The sequence below is a fragment of the Bison bison genome, unplaced genomic scaffold (genome assembly GCF_000754665.1).
Source record: "Bison bison bison isolate TAMUID 2011002044 unplaced genomic scaffold, Bison_UMD1.0 scf7180017864283, whole genome shotgun sequence".
NCBI lineage: Eukaryota > Metazoa > Chordata > Mammalia > Artiodactyla > Bovidae > Bison > Bison bison.
Window position 1 is genome coordinate 3448794 of NW_011494855.1, and position 10962 is coordinate 3459755.

At 46.5% G+C, this 10962-nt stretch overlaps 1 long non-coding RNA gene across 3 annotated transcripts in view; it reads left to right on the forward strand.

Moving 5' to 3' along the window:
* Window positions 1–10059, forward strand: part of LOC104995535 — a 23192-nt gene extending 13133 nt beyond the window's left edge. Inside the window, exons 2-4 of one of the 3 annotated variants that reach the window (XR_826064.1) lie at window positions 555–598; window positions 3382–4134; window positions 6206–6702. This is a non-coding gene — a long non-coding RNA (uncharacterized LOC104995535). Of the gene's footprint in view, window positions 1–232; window positions 4135–6205; window positions 6703–9596 lie in introns of those variants that run through there. The other 2 variants (XR_826062.1, XR_826063.1) reach the window with 2 other exon arrangements.
* Window positions 10060–10962: the final 903 nt, after the last annotated feature.

A 10962-nucleotide genomic window follows, 5' to 3' on the forward strand; every position in this document is an offset into this window, starting at 1 on the left:
TCAATCCTAAAGGAAATCAGTCCTGAATATTCATTGGAAGGACTGATGCTGAAGCTGAAACTCCAATACTTTGGCCACCTGATGCAAAGAACTGACTCATTAGAAAAGACCCTGATGCTGGGAAAGATTGAAGGCAGGAGGAGAAGGGGACAACAGAGGATGAGATGGTTGGATGGCATCACCAACTCGATGGACATGAGACTGAGCCAGCTCTGGGAGTTGGTGACGGACAGGGAAGCCTGGTGTGCTGCAGTCCATGGGCTTGCAAAGAGTCGGACACGACTGAGCGACTGAACTGAACTATAAATTAAGAGGCTAAGTATGGGGCATGAGCTGTAACCAACAAGACAGACACAGTTCCTACTTAGGGACAGGAGAGGAAATCATAAACCAAAGAGGAAGAAAACACTTTATATTTGATTAAAATAATATAGCAACAATGGCAGGAAACAATTACAACACCAGGTCTGAGTAAATCCTTGCAAATATGGGGTTTACAAACAGCATATCTTAATGCAAGGCCTAACTCAGAATTGTGGCAATCTTCCCCTCAGAGTGACTATGGAAGCAGCACAGCCAGGAGAAGTCTCTGGAAGAGGTAAGTGGCTCTGGGTTTTTTGGGTTTTTTTTCCTGCCAGCATTTTCTACCCCTCCGAGTAAGAGACAGTATGCCCAGTGGGAATATGGCCAAAGATGGCTGCATATAACACTGAAGCCTCAGCTACAGTAATGGGTCCAAGTGTAGACACGTGACTCGATATGAAAAATCATAGCAGCCCACTTCTGAGCTGGGCTGCAGTGCTTGGTCCACGTGTGATCACGTAACCTAAGCAGGGCCAAGGCAGGATTGTTTTAAGTAGAGCTGGGGAGAGGATTGCTTTTCCCACCCACTCACCAGCATCCAGAGCTACTAGTGACCGCACAGACTGAGGCCAACATGGAGGAAGGGAGGAACACGGGATGGGATGGGGGTTTGGGGAGGAAACAGAGAGACTGGCGCTGCGTTCTGTCCCTGGATCCAAGAGTGACTCAGCCTCTCTCGTCCTTCAGCATGGTTACCTGAGTAATGAATCCCCCATCATACCTCAGTCAGATCAGCTCTGGTTTCTGTATGCACCAGAGCATCCCAATTCAGGACTTGGGAACTGTTTGTTCCTTCTCATGGACTCTGTGAAGCTAAGCAGGGTAGGTTATCCTCAGAACTCAGTTCTCCGCCTAGGTTTGCCTTGCTGTGTTTGGGAATGAGAGATTTCCCCTGGGCCCCTCTCCATCTCTGCCCACCACCACCAGCCTGCTTCCAATTAATTTACCACTGAATCAGAGCTCAACATTTATTTTTGGACTTCAAGTCCCAACTTCTTTCTGCTTGCCTGCATCTCTGTGACCTCATTCCCAACACACATCCACTTCTCCTCACCAGGCTCTCCACCAAGGACGGAGCCTGCAGCTTGTCCTGGCCTCTGCTCCAACGCCCACCACGTTAATGGAATGACATGTCCTGCCTGTGAGTGGTGACCTTGAGCCTGGAGCCCAGGTCTCACTCATCTCTGCACTCCAGTGGCTGGCATGCAGCAGGTGGGCAGCAAGTGCGGGAGGCAGGGAAAGAAGGGGAGAGAGGGTCGCTCCTTCCTGCTGATTCAGGTCAACCAGTGTGTTAAGTTCTATACATGTTTCCTCTGCCAGATACTCTTGCACCAGGCGGACACACAGCTCATGCCCTCATCTCCTTTAGGCCTCTCCTCCAAAGTCAGTTCTCTGATTTCCTGTACTGCAGTTGCCAGTGAACTGCATTCTCCCAGACCCCATCTCGATCCCTGCTTTTCTCCATGCTTTCTTGTTCCCTTCTACCACCACTGGTCTTTCTCCATGCTCTATTTATCTACTTTCTCTCACGGAAGTGTCAGCTCCAGGTGGGCAGCTATCTTTAATTTCTTCTCTGCTGTGTCGGCAGCGCCTATTAGATGCTCACTAACCGTGTGTGGCACGAATTCACCAAAACCACCTTACCAAATTTGTTTCTCCCTATGCACTTCATATGGTTCAGGTGTGGTCGTGTGACCTAAGCAGGACCAATCCAGGATTGATTTCAGTGGAGCTGCTGAGAAGATTGCTTTCCCCACCCACTCTCCCAGCATCCAGAGCTCCCTGTGACTGGTGAACTGCATTCCATATGTTGATATGGAGAAGGAAGTGCCACTGTTCTTGCCTGGAGAATCCCCATGGACAGAGGAGCCTGGCGGGCTACAGTCCATGGGGTCGCAAAGAATCAGACAGGACTTACTAAGCAACAAACATGCAATTCATGCATTTTACAGGTGCTGTGAGTGTCGGCTGATGTGTTAGGTTCCTAGGGCGAGTTATTACAAACTGAGTGGCTTGATACAACAAAAATCTATCATTTCCTTATTGTTATAATTATTAAACCTATGACTTCTGCAGGCTAGGAGTCCAAACTTGGCAGGGACACACCCCGCCCAGGTGCTCCAGAGGAAGGTCCATTCCTTGCCTCCTCCAGCTTCTGGTGGCCCCAGTACTCCTTGGCATGTGGCCACATCTCTCTAATCTCTGCCTGTCTTCCTGTGTTCGTCCCTGTGTGTCTGTCTCTGCTTCTCTCATAAAAGGATGCTTGTAATTGCATTTAGTGCCTATCTGAATAATCCAGGGTAAATTCCACCTCAAGACCCTTAACTTAACCGCAGCTTTTCCATATAAGGAAACCTGTAAAGGCTCTGGGAGAGACGTGGACATACCTTTGCTCGCTCTAGGAGTCACCATTCAGCCCTCTATATTATTTGCTTAAAGACCAGAAAAGCAAAGCTTTCCCACCACCACTTCATTGGCCTGACAGATATGTGATGAAAAGAGTATTATCATCATATTACCTCGCTCCCGTCAAGTGTGGAAATGATTTTTTAAACACCATTTTCTGTGTTTTTAATTATCCCAATTTTCAAAAATAATACCATGCATATGGTAAGAAAAACAGTACAGAAACATGGGAGATACAGGAGCCCCTTTGCAATTTTCCTCTTAACTCCAGTTTCACTTTTTAAATGTAATCACCATATGCAGTCGGCATAATCTTCATAAATTTTCTAAGCATATTCGAGAGCACACACTCGTTTGGCTTCTAACACTAAGAACAGTGGCGGGGGGCTGGGATGGCTTATATCCTGAAGGCACGACAGCCCTCTGACCTACCAGAAGCTTTCTAAGGACTTCTAGCAATGCACCACACTTAACCTGTCCCCTACTGTAAGCACTTAACTCCAGGATTTTAATGTTATAGATACTCTCTGGTATCTGTCCAGCTATACACCATTGGATACAGTCCTAGACATGGGATTTCCAGGTCAATGTGTACATTTTACATTTCTACAGCTATTGCCCAGTGCCATTCACCAAGGTGGTGAAATTCACACGCCCATCAACAATGCACAGGTGAGGGTGTCTGTTGCCAACACCCTCGCCCATCCTGTCAAGACAGCAGCATGTCAGATCTCAAACTCAGGTAAGCGGACTTTCCATGTGGGCCTGTGGGGTGGGCATAGCCCGTGAGGTTTTCCCTGTAGCTGTCTGAGGCACTGAGCTGCTCAGAGCTCTCGTTTAGGTTTTATAAACAAAGACAGAGTCTGGGGAGGTGAGCCAGAACCATGCAGTGAGGCACATTGTGCAACTCAGTATTTATTTCTTTAGCACAGCTAGAACTTAAATATGGTCAAAACATATTCTCCTTTTAATTTACACAAACAAATATGTTCCCGGGCTGACACCTCCGGTGCCAAGTTTCTAGGGGAAACGAAATTCTACTGTGAGATGAGAAACCACCAGGGAGAAGATGAGGGTGGAAAAGCCACCACCGTCTGCTTCGCACGTCCGAGCTGGGCTTCTCAGAGGGGTGTTTCAGAACTGGGCTGCTGCCTCTTGCTCTCTTTCTGTCTTTGTTGCAGATAAACCTGCCAGTAATTTCAGCAAATGAAACGTGGAACATGTAAAGGCCAAATGATGGAAAACACTCCGGTTTTAATAAAAGGAGGTCTGCTCGGCTGGGACTCCTCTGTCCTGCTAGTCAGGAGATGCAAAGATTTATCCAGAGAGGGGCTGATGAATTGAAGAAACAGAAATGAGGCCAATGTGAGTTGCCTTTCAAGAGCTGTGCTAATATAAAACCAAGCAACTTGAATTTATTCCAAGAGGGGATTAAAGCAACATGTTATTTTGAGTGATTGCTTAATTTATTGAGCTGTGGCTAGATCGGTAATGAAATACAGCCCTTGCAACTGATAACCTCTCGCTGTAATTGAACTTCTACAATTAAGAAATATTTTCTGAGAGTTTCTCTGGAACAGCTCAGAATTTTTAGTCTCTGTAGTCCGGTACTTTTGAGCACTTATTTTCTGGGCAAGTTTTCCTTTCTTTCTTTCTTTAAGGAGTGACAGGCTGATGTTAATAAGGAAAATAAGCAGCATTTTATTGAATGTCTTGTGTATACCAGGCACTTAATATACATTATCTCTAGTCCCGACCACAGCCCAAGGAAGTCATTCTTATTTGTCCCTGTTTTAAAGATGAGACTCCTAGATGTTAAGTGATTTCCCAGAGTGGTGGTGTCCAAGATGATAGCTACTAGTCACTTGTGGCTATTTCTGTGTAAATTAGTTTAAAATGTTTTAATCTAAAATTTCACTGCTTAGGTTGCACTGATAGCTATACAGGGCTAGTGACCACCACATTGGATGGTGCAGATATAGATCATTTCGATTACTGCAGAAAGTTCCATTGTTCAGCGCCATTCCAGAGGTTTCCTAGGTAGAGACAGGCAGTGCTAGGTTTCAACCTCAAGCTAATGGGCTTTGAAGGCAGCATCCACCATAGCCCTTGTTTCCTTCTCTTCCTTTGGCTGAGAAGGAAGGACTAGAGCAGTGATTCTAAACCCTGGCTGCACATTAAAATCACCTGGACTCTTATGTAATATCCTATCTGGCTATTTTAATGACTATACTCCAGATAGGCAAAATAGCTGTAAGACTGAATTATTTCCTTTATCAATGTTTTATTATCTGTTAACTATACTGACTTTCTAAAATTTTGGTGAATTGAACATTAAAAAAAAAAATTACCCGGACTGGAACTTCCCTGGTAGTCCAGGAAAGCATGGATCTGCACTCTCGATTTGGGGAGCAGGGCAGGGGGGCACTGGGTTCGACTCCTAGTCAGGGAACTAGATCCCACATGCCACAACTAAGACCCTCCACAGCCACATAAATAAAATTACCTGGACTGCTTTTTAAAAAAATGTTAGGGTCCCAGCCCCAGAGATTCTGACTTAATTGTGATTGAGAGGGGTTTTTATAATTCCTCATGTGACTTAAAGGTGCTTTGTGAATTAAGAGCAATCAGATGTGAGGCTCTACACACAGGATCGTGAAAGGCGCTGGCTCATTTGCCATGAGAATGTGATCCCTTGTGGACCACAACTTGGGCTTCTCTCAGAGCCACTTCTAAACCTCCTCATCAGAGACAGGCTCATTTCTGAGAGGAAGACTTAAGTGCTTTCCCACATGCTTCCTGCTTGATGGGAGATCCAATGGGGAGCTCTGCTTTTAGAAACAGGCTCTGTCGCACGGTCATGCAAGAAAAGAGATGTGGATGTAAGATCATAGAGATGAAGTGAAAACCTGGAGTCCGCAGTCCGAATGGGAAGTATTGGTATTACAGAATAATAGACTGGTATTACATTTTGCCTTACAAAATAAAGCATGTGTTTCCTGTCCCTGTCCACTGAAAAGGTTTGATGTAACGGGCAATTCAGGAACAGTGAGCACTCGCAGCACCCACATTGTGGTCTCTAAACCCCACTTCTAACTAGAAGTGCTGTGTGGAGAGAGGGCAGACTCCAGGTCTGAGGCAGGAAATGTGGAGGATGAGCCCGAACAGCTTGGCATCCAGGTGGCTCAGAAACTGTCACAGACTTAAGGGGACTTGTCAGAAAGGAGTCAGGAAGACAATGTGAAGAGATTCCCACTGGCCAAAGATGGGACATTTTGAGCATTGGTAAGTATAATAACTGCAGTGGAAGAAAATGGGTTATGTATGTCCAAACCTGTAAGTTCACAATGATACTTAGAAAAACAGGGAAACATAAACTCATTTGTCATCTTTGGAGGATGTTGGGACTGACGTGTTTTTTTTTTTTTGATCTCAGTTCCCAGACCAGGGATTGAACCCAGGCCCTGGCAGCAAAAGCCTGGGATCCCAACCACTAGGCCACCCGAGAACTCCCTGGGACCAGCTTCTTAGTTTGAAAACTGTCAAATAAAGAGGAAAGAGTCAAGCATGTATCCTTTCTGGTATGAGCCATACTTTACAGGAACCAAATGGCGATTAGGAGAGGTCTCTTTATAGGCATATTCCAGCTAACCAAGACAGAAGAATAGAATTAGTAGGCCACCATTTTCAACCTCTAATGGATCTAGACAGCGGTCATCAATGGTTGCTAACATCATGAAGGGGGACAACCACAAATTATGTGTCTTCAAATAGAAATAGGAAGCATCCACTAGAAAGCAGTCATACACACACACAAAAAAACAAACATGAGTCTAAGTGGACTTCTAGATCTAACTACTGATTTATAAGAAATATAGAGCAGAGAGGAACAGGTATTATATTATGTTGATATAATGCCAGCTGCTGCTGCTGCTGCTAAGTCGCTTCAGTCGTGTCCAACTCTGTGCGACCCCATAGACGGCAGCCCACCAGGCTCCCCCGTCCCTGGGATTCTCCAGGCAAGAACGCAGGAGTGGGTTGCCATTTATTTCCCGAATGCATGAAAGTGAAAAGTGAAAGTGAAGTCGCTCAGTCGTGTCCAACTCCCAGCGACCCCATGGACTGCAGCCTACCAGGCTCCTCCGTCCATGGGATTTTCCAATAAGCAAAACCCAGACTGGCACACTCTATAGAACAACCAACTCAGTTTTCTCAATAAATAAATTGCAAGAGAAGAAAAAGAGAGGGGAGGAGATCAAGAAAGAGGTAAGAGGCGTGTGAACCAACCACAATGTATGAGCCATTTTGTATGAATGATTTTAGTCAGCTGTAAAGAAGATAGTTAATGAGACAACCAGAAAATTGGGAACAGTGGATATTTTCTGATTATTAAAGCATTATTCGTTTTAGTATGGATGACGGCAGTAAAAAAAAAAAATCCTTATTTTTGGAGTCATTAAAATATTTGCAGAAGATATCTGGAATTTGCTTGTAAGTATCTAGGATGAGGAAGGAGGGGAAGGGGGGTTATAGATGGAACAAGGTTGGCTGAGACTTGGTGATTATTGAAGCTGGGTGATGCACAGCTAGGGTTACGGTACCGTGTACCTGTGTGCACTTGTGTTATTTGTTTGACTTGCCTACCCATTGCTGGCATCTCTGAGGCAAGCCTGGGTAGCAGGTTTGCGATACATCTCAGTGCATGCATGTGTGCACACCCTCTTGTGTCGCCATGGCAACCAGCGAGGTGAGAAAGCAGCATCCAAAAGGTTCCTGTCCACATGAGGATCAAGCCAGGCTGCTGGCGTTACGCTCGGCCCATCATAGCTGCTCCCTTTGGAGAATTCCTAGGCAGATCTTCACAGCCCTACTCCCTCCACCACATCCGCCTCCTGCACTCCTTTGCCATCACTCAGGCCTTCCCTATGTGCCCCCTGAGGAAGCAGAGGCCAATAAATGGAGAGAACAAGACCCTGAATCAGTTCCAGGCTCAGCTCTTCTCCACTTAATGGCAGGACTTTTCACCTCCCCAAGCCTCAATTCTCTCACCAGTAAAATGAGCTTGATACAACCTCAGTGAACTCAACAAATCTTTATTATGGGGAGACAGTGGCGAAAAGGACCTCGTCTCCACCTCATGGAACTAGACACCTGAAGGTGAAAGGCAATCAGGAGTATGTACTGTGATAGAGCTATGACCAACATAAACAGCATACTAATAAGCAGAGACATCACTTGGTGGACAAAGGTCTGTATAGTCAAATCTATGGCTTTTCCAGTAGTCATGTATGGATGTGAGAGTTGGACCATGAAGAAGGCTGAGCACCGAAGAATTGATGCTTTCAAACTGTGGTGTTGGAGAAGACTCTTGAGAGTCCCTTGGACTGCAAGGAGATGAAACCAGTCAATTCTAAAGGAAATCAGTCCTGAATATTCATTGGCAGGACTGATGCTGAAGCTCCAGTACTTGGACCACCTGATACAAAGAGCTGACTCATTGGAAAAGACCCGGATGCTGGGAAAGATTGAGGGCGGGAGGAGAAGGGGACGACAGAGGACGAGATGGCTGGATGGCATCATCAACTCAATGGACATGGGTTTGAGCAAACTGTGGGAGATGGTGAAGGACAGGGAGGCCTGGCGTGCTGCAGTTCATGGGGTCAGAAAGAGTCAGATACGACTTAGCAACTGAACAACAAGGGACTTCCCTGGTGGTCCAGTGGTTAACACTGTGCTCCAAATGCAGGGGGCTGGGTTCGATCCCTGGTCAGGGAACTAGATCCCACATACTGCAACTGAAAGTTCGCATGCCACGTTGAAAATCCCAAGTGCTGCAACTAAGACCCAGAGCAGCAAAAAAAAAAAAGAGTATGTACTGTGATAAAGTACATATTTAAAAAACTTTTTTGAAAACTGGCAGTCACTAGTTAGGAAACTCCGTAACTCATTTTTTTTTTTGACCCTGCAGCTTGTGGGATCTTAGTTCCCCGATGAGGGATCGAACCCAGGGCCCAGGCAGTGAGAGCACCAAGTCCTAATCACTGGGACCACCAGGGAATTCCCATAACTCTTAATCATAATGTCATACTTCTTAATCTTACTTTTTGTTAACCAAGATATCCACACTTTGCAACTCGAGAGTATCCAGCTATGCCAAACCCATAGGATACTTTTACTTAACTGAGTGCTCATAGTTCCACGAAGTAAGTACTATTCTTCCAACTATTTTATGGAGGAAGTGAGATACTTGCCCGGGGCTGCACTGTGGGTACACGGCCCTGCCTTCTTTGCTCAGCCCTCTGCATTGATTCGGTTCTGAGATGCAGCAGCAGGGCCAGGAAACCAGAACTTCCAGGAGATGAAAAGCTCACCAGGTCAAACTCCATTTTGCAGTTAAGGAAACAGTGGCCCAGAGAGACCAAGTAACTTACTCCAAGCCACACAGCAAACTGGCCGCTTGACCTGTGTCCAAGCTGCTTGGGGAAGTCCCACATGCTAAGGGAGGCTGCTTCCTGCCCCATTTCAGCCTGTCCCAGGGTGGGGTGACCAGTCATCTCGGGGTTTCCCAGGACTGGGAACTTTAGGTGCTTAAATCAAGAGAGTTCAGAGCCAACTGGGATGAGTCAGTCACTCTGTCTCACAGCGAGGCATCTAAAGGGATGTTTTCTAGGACGTGAGAACCAGCGCCAAGTCCCCACAGAAGTACTGGGGTTTCATGCCTTATAAAATTAAAACTGATTATTAATATCTAGGCTCCCCCACCCCAGCCAGACTCCCCACCCACGGGAGGCAGGGACTGGTATGTAATGCACACTTCTGTTTTACAGCCCCTGATTCAACGGTGACACATGAATGATGCTCAGTAAACAGTCATCAGATGGACCGACCGACCAGGCTATCACCACCTCTGACTGCGCCTCCATCTGAAGTTGCAGAAACCCTCTAGAGCCACCGTGACCTCCAGTTCCCATTTCAGACAGGCTGACATCCTCGATGTCATATGATAGAAGGTGACTCCAGAGAGACTGCCGACAAGGCTCCTGGAGGGAGCTATGGCAGACGAAGGGGTGTGGTTTTTCTTTAATTATTGTACCTGTTTTGTCTGTTCTTTCTTGGCTCTGTTCACATCCCCACCCCAGCGCCAGTGCAGGAAGAAAAAAAAAAAAGAACAAAAACAAAACATTGCAGAGTTTGAGACAAGATAGCTGGCCCATTCCCTCTCTGCTTGTAATTAATGCTGAAAATGACTTGCCTTGGCCACAAAGGTAATAATAAAGTCAGGAAGTCTGATTATTTGGCTACTAATTTCCTTCTAGGTTTCCCCACCTCCCTTCTCCTTTCCTTAAATTAATTCCAGAGTTCCTCCAGATTTCTCGTTGCTAAGCTATAAAGTTCCAGGTTTCCCAGCACTCATGCTGATTGGCAGGGAGGTTCCAGGCGGCTCCAATCAGAGGCAGGCTGCTGAAAGGAGCATCCACATTGCAGCTTGCCCCGGGGTACTGGAATTTTTTTCCCTGATGTTATGAACCATCAAAGTCTTTCTCTAACTGTACAAAACCTGTTTTCTTGATCTCGTCTGCCTCTCTCTCTCGGTGTGCAGGCTACTGGGGGCACACCAGAAGTCCTGGAATATCCCCCTGTTCCTGGAGGAATAGAGAGTCCCTGGGTTGCCAGGTTTGGGGTCAGTGAAAGAAATGCCCAGGGTCTGTTCATGGCTGACCAGAGATGACAGCGTGGTGTCCTGCCACGGCCTGGGGGCTGCCTCAGACCTCGCCTGTCTGACCTCTCTCGTGCCATCTCTTAAGCTTGGTGAAAGGCTCAAGGGGGTTGAGGGAGAGTAGAAGCCACTGCATGTAGGGTTGTTCAGGGGCAGAGGCTGCATTTGTAAAGATGTTAAAACAGGTCGATGGGGACTTCCCTGGTGGTCCAGTGGTTAAGAATCTGCCTTGCAATGCAGGGGGTGCAGGTTCGATCTCTGGTCAGGGAACTAAGATCTCACTAAGTCCATGTGCCACAACTACTGAGCACGGGCACCACAGTGAAAGACCAGATGCAGCGAAATAAAAACATGTAGATGGCAAGGGCACCTGGGATCTGGTGTTTCACCTCCAGCACACTGATACAAGCAGCCACCGTGAACTAAGTTCCTACTGTGCGCCAGAAACTTTTATTTTTTAGAACCACTGTATTGAG